The sequence below is a fragment of the Oryctolagus cuniculus genome, chromosome 10, assembly GCF_051225735.1.
Source record: "Oryctolagus cuniculus isolate XC-2025 breed Fujian yellow rabbit chromosome 10, ASM5122573v1, whole genome shotgun sequence".
In the NCBI taxonomy this organism is placed as follows: domain Eukaryota; kingdom Metazoa; phylum Chordata; class Mammalia; order Lagomorpha; family Leporidae; genus Oryctolagus; species Oryctolagus cuniculus.
Window position 1 is genome coordinate 27379651 of NC_142876.1, and position 5700 is coordinate 27385350.

The following is a 5700-nucleotide window of genomic DNA, read 5'->3' on the forward strand; positions in this document are numbered from 1 at the left end:
CCGGGACGCAGCAGCCTAAGAGGCTCGGAGACAGAAGCAAGGGAGCTCGCGCATGCGCAGGTGAGCGAACAAGGCTGTCCTGTGGCACAGCCCCGGCCCTGCTAACCACAGCGGGGACCTGAGCAGGACGCGCGCAGGCAGCAGCTGCTCCCGGGCCTACACCTGCTGAGCCCGGGCCAGGTGCCAGGTCCCCTGGGACAGAAGCTCCAGAGACCTGGGCTGTCTGCCTTCTGAGGCAGGAACTTGCTAGAACCTGGAAGGGGTGGGTTGGCCAAAGGAGACAGAATAAGGCTGGGCGCAGACGAACGCGCGTGCAGAAACAAACGGAGCAGAAGCAGCACCGAGGAGCCACTTTCCAAACGCCTCAGGATCACGCCGACCGGGAAGACGGAGGCGCTCAGCCCCGGCCTCCGTCGGCTGAGACGGAGCCCACCTCGCGTCTGCTCCCGGGGTCGGGGTCACAGCAAAACGCCACAGGCTGGGGGGCTGACAACAGGAGTTGGTTCTCTCACCATTTTGGGGGCCGGAAGTCCAAATCCAAGGTGTCGGCAGGGTTGGCTTCCTCGGAGGCCTCCCCCTCGGGCTGGGCACGGCCGCCTTCTCGCTGCGTCTCCACGCTGGCTTTGTCTGTGCGTGTGCGCCCCTGGTGTCACTTCCTCTTAGCGGGACACCAGCCCCGTAGGGTTAGGGCCGAACCGGTATGGCCTCATTTAACTTCAATTAAGTCTCGGGGAAGGCCCTGTTGGTAAACATAGCCACACTCTGAGGTGGGAGGGGTTAAGACTACATCAGGTCACTAAGAAGCATGGCGTGAGGTGTGGACGTTCCAGGCCCGAGCTGTGTCCTTGCCAGTGAGGGTCACACAGAGCATGTGACCACAATGACAGCTTCGCCATGTTCATAAGACGACGCAGCAGCTCCAGACCTTTCGTCAGCCCCTGGCAAGGATGGGCTGACCTCTGGCCTCCAGCCTAGACACCTGTCTTCCGGGCTACAGGCTGTTGAACCAGCTCCGAGCCCTCATTGCGTCTACTTTGGTGCAGGTGGAACACTGAGGCTTTTCATTGGCTGTAGAGTCTAGGTGGACTCGATGGCACTGGGCCCGGGGAACTGATCCACAGCCTGCTTGGGACAGCAAAGACCACCCTGCGTACCCTTCTGGCCGATGGTTATGCAGACAGCTAAGCAATATGCGTAGCTCCCAGGCTGGGCTAACACACACCTGACCCCTGATGCAACATCACATGCTAGGCCCATGAGTCACCCTTCTCAGACTTAATATAGAGCAATGGGATTTAGCCTGACCCAACAGCAGCAATTTCTCCGTGTCTGCTCAATGGGCCTTCACCAAGTAGAGCACAGTTAATAACACCAGACATCCACTTCCACTAAGGACAGAATGGGGAAATCGATTCTTCACGAGGGACAACTAGAAAAGCTGGACTATTTATAAAAGTACAGGGGCCAGTGTTGTGGTGCAGCAGGTTAAGCCACCGCCCGGGACGCCAGCATCTCATAGGAGTGCTGGTTCGAGCCCCAGCTGCTCCACTTCCCATCCAGCTCCGTGTTAGTGCACCCGGGGAAGCAGCAGAAAACTGCCCAAGTCCTTGGACCCTGCCACTCACAGGGGAGACCCAGGTGGAATTCCAGGCTCCTGGCTTTGGCCTGACCCAGTCAGAGCCCTTGTAGCCATTTGGGGAGTGAACCAGCAGATAGAATGATTCTCTCTCTCTTTCTGTCCTCTCTCTCTTCCTCCCTCTCTGTGTAACTCTGACTTTAAAATAAATAAATCCTTTTTTAGAAAAAAAAAAAAAGCAAGAAGTATTCCTAAAGATAAAGAAATTTGGGGGATTTTTTACCCCCCCTTTTTTTTTTTTGGAAAAGTTGAGACAGAGACAGACAGAGGGATTTTCCATCTGCTGATTTACTCCCTAAATGCCTGCAACAGCCAGAGTTGTGCCAGACCAAAGCCAGGCTCCCAGAACTCAACTCAGGTCTCCCCCATGAGTGACAGGGACCCAAGTACTTACGCCATCATCTGACACCTCCCTGGGTGCACATTAGTAGGAAGCTGGATCGGAAGCAGAGCAGAGGAGCATCCCCAGTGGTAACTTAACCACAGTGCCAATGCCCACCACTAAAGAAGTGTTTTAGAATAATAAAAGGTTTGGTTCACCAGAAAGATCTAGAGAAAGAACTAAATTTATATGACATAATAACACAGCCAAAAAATATAGAAAACAAAAATTGACAGAACTAAAAGAGAAAACAGACACATCCACAATTAGGAAATAATGACACATTTCTCCCAGAAACTTAAAAAAAAAAAAAGATCATAAGTCAGGGCTGGCACTGTGCACAATGGGTTAAAGCCCTAGAGGCGGCATCCCATATGGACGCCCGTTCAAGTCCCAGCTGCCCCTCTTCCAATCCAGCTCTCTGCTATGGCCTGGGAAAGCAGTAGAAGATGGCCCAAGTCCTTGGGCCCCTGTACATGTGTGGGAGACCTGGAGGAAGCTCCTGGATCCTGGCTTCAGATCGGTGCAACTCCGGCCATTGCAGTCATCTGGGGAGTGAACCATCGGATGGAAGACCTCTCTCTCTCTACCTCTACCTCTCTCTGTAACTCTTTGAAATAAATAAAATAAATTTTAAAAAAAAGATCATAAGTGAATCCAAAATGCACACTACTTAACTGGAGAAATTAACCCAAAATAACCAATACTAAGATAATATTCTAATACAGTATTGAAATTAAGAGAGAGAGAGAGAGAAACTCTTGGCTAGCCAGGCAAAAAGACCAAATAACTTCTAAGAGAAAGTAATTGTTAAAAGCATTTTGGAAACAGCATTTTTTTCTGTGAGGGAAAATGAGTAAGGTTTAAGATTCTTGAGGGGGCTGGATGTTTGGCACAGCAGTGTGCCAGCCAGTATCAGGGTCCCCAGCTGTGAGTCCCAGCTCCACTCCTGGTTCCAACTTCCCGCTCATTTTCACCTTGGAAGGCAGCAGGGCATGGCTAGGGCAAGGCCAGGGCAGCTGAGGCACCCCTCCCGTGGAGGAGATCTGGGGTTGAGTTCCAAGTTCCTCACTTTGGCTCAGCCTGGCCCAAGCTGTTGTGGTGTTTAGGAAGCGAATGAATGGAAAATATCTCGCGCTCTCTTTCTTTCAAATAAATACATGATTTTCTAAATCTACTGAGGGAAAGAAATGAAAGTCAAGAATTGTTTTTAAATTTAGCCAAACTGATCTTTAAATATAAATGCTGCTGAAGTTTTAGTTACAGAACACACAAAAGTCCAGGGGATGGGGCCAGCGCTGTGGCATAGTAGGCTAAGCCTCTGCCTGCAGCACTGGCATCCCATATGGGTGCCAGGTTCACGTTCTGGCTGCTCCTTTTCCAATCCAGCTCCCTGCTAATGGCCTGGGAAAACAGTGGAAGATGCCCCAAGTGTTTGGGCCCCTACACCCACGTGGGAGACCCAGAAGAAGCTCCAGGCTCCTGACATCGGATCAGCTCAGCTCCGGCTGTTGCGGCCATTTGGGGAGTGAACCAATGGATGGAAGACTTTTCTATTTGTCTCTGTCTGTCTCCCTCTTTTTCTCTGTAACTCTACCTCTCAAATAAATAAATAAAATCCTAAAAACTCCAAGGGATGATAATTCTTTAGCCTTACCTAGGAAAACACGAAAGGACAAAGTTTTGACAACTCTGTGTGTGTGCATGTGTGTGTTCATGTAAAACTATAGCGGCATGAAGGCTATGAAAGAGAATATGATATGTACTGTCTGCTCTGTGAAGGAGGCCGAGCAAGAGAAGGGGCAATAGAATGAGTGAGAATATGCAAAATAATCCACCTAACCATTCCCAGTAGCCAAATTTGGACTGTAGTGTATCATATCCCATCAAAAATAAATAAATAAATAAAAACAAAAATCAGTGCTTCAGGGAGAAATGACGGGGCCAAGAATTGCACAGGATCAGCCTGGAGTGTCTTGTGACCACAGATGGAAAAGAAGATGTAGAAGCCACACTCCAGCTGCCCCCAAAACAGGACAATTTGATTACTGCAAAGGATGAAATATGATTAAATCCATTAGCTCCTGATCAAAAAATAAACTCAAATACCAATTGATCACCCTTGGAGGATGCTGAGAACCCAACTCTTGATTCTGCACACTGGGAAAGACAGGGGAACTCACTGAGCATGCACCTTACTTTTCCCTATTGAACTGTGCATCCGGGAGCTAAGTAGCAGATGAAGTGACATCTCTAGAAGTGTTCCAGCAAATGGACGAGAAAGGCATGCTGGACCTGTGATGTCAGTATGTGGCAGCCCTGAGCCAGTGGACGCACCTCGGTGTTGAACCTTCATCAAGGCCAACCTCATAAAGAGGGAATTCCAGACATCGCGTGCCTCCTGGCGAAAAGCAAAACAAGCAAGTCTTTAAGGAGAGTCTTGCCAAAAAATAACAACAACAACAAAACTAACCTAATTACGATTAGACTTCTAGATCCAATTACCAATTTACAGGAAATACATCGGACAGAGGAATACGTTAAAACTCTGCCGTGGAAATGCCATCAGCAAAATCCAGAATATGAGTAACCCCTCAGGACAGATGACCTCGTTGTTTAAAAGCAAATTGTCGCCTTGCGGCGCCGGCACACCAGGTTCTAGTCCCAGTCGGGGCGCCGGATTCTGTCCCGGTTGCCCCTCTTCCAGGCCAGTTCTCTGCTGTGGCCCGGGAGTGCAGTGGAGGATGGCCCAGGTGCTTGGGCCCTGCACCCCATGGGAGACCAGGAGAAGCACCTGGCTCCTGCCATCGGATCAGCTTGGTGCACCGGCCGCAGCACGCTGGCTGCAGCACGCCGGCCGCGACGGGTATTGGAGGGTGAACCAACGGCAAAGGAAGACCTTTCTCTCTGTCTCTCTTTCTCACTGTCCACTCTGCCTGTCAAAAAAAGAAAGAAAGAAAGAAAGAAAGAAAGAAAGAAAGAAAGAAAGAAAGAAAGAAAGAAAGAAAGAAAGAAAAGAAAAAAGCAAATTGTGAGCAGAGAAGAAGAGGGAAACTATGAATTAAAAGAGACTTGGAGTGGGGGGTTGGCGGGAGGCATTTGTCCTAATGGTTAGAACACCCCCAGGTCACAGCGAAGCCCCTGGGTTGGACGCGAGTCTCCCCTCCTGATTCCAGCTTCCTGCTGATGTGAACCCTGGGAGGCAGAGGTGATGGCGCAAGTGGTTTGGGTCCTGCCACCCCCGGGATAGCTGGATTGTGTTCCTGGCTCCCAGCTTCGGCCCCAGGTCTTTTTGAGCAGTTGGAATTGAGCCAGCAAGTAGGTGTGTGTGTGTGTGCTTGCTTGTGCGCGCTCGCTCGCTCTCTCTCGCTCTGTCTCTCTCTCTTGCAATCTCTCTGCCTTTCAAATAAATAAACAAGAAAATAAAGAGACATATCAAAGCAGTTAAACAAAAAAAAATCCAAGATTAAATTGTAGCATTAGCCAAGCATAGATATTTATATGTGGGCAGTGAAATTGTAAAGACTGGAAAATAATGACTAAAAACACTGGGCTGGGCTGGTGCCATGGCTCAATAGGCTAATCCTCCGCCTAGTGGTGCTGGCACACCGGGTTCTAGTCCCGGTCGGGGTGCCAGATTCTGTCCCGGTTGCCCCTCTTCCAGGCCAGCTCTCTGTTGTAG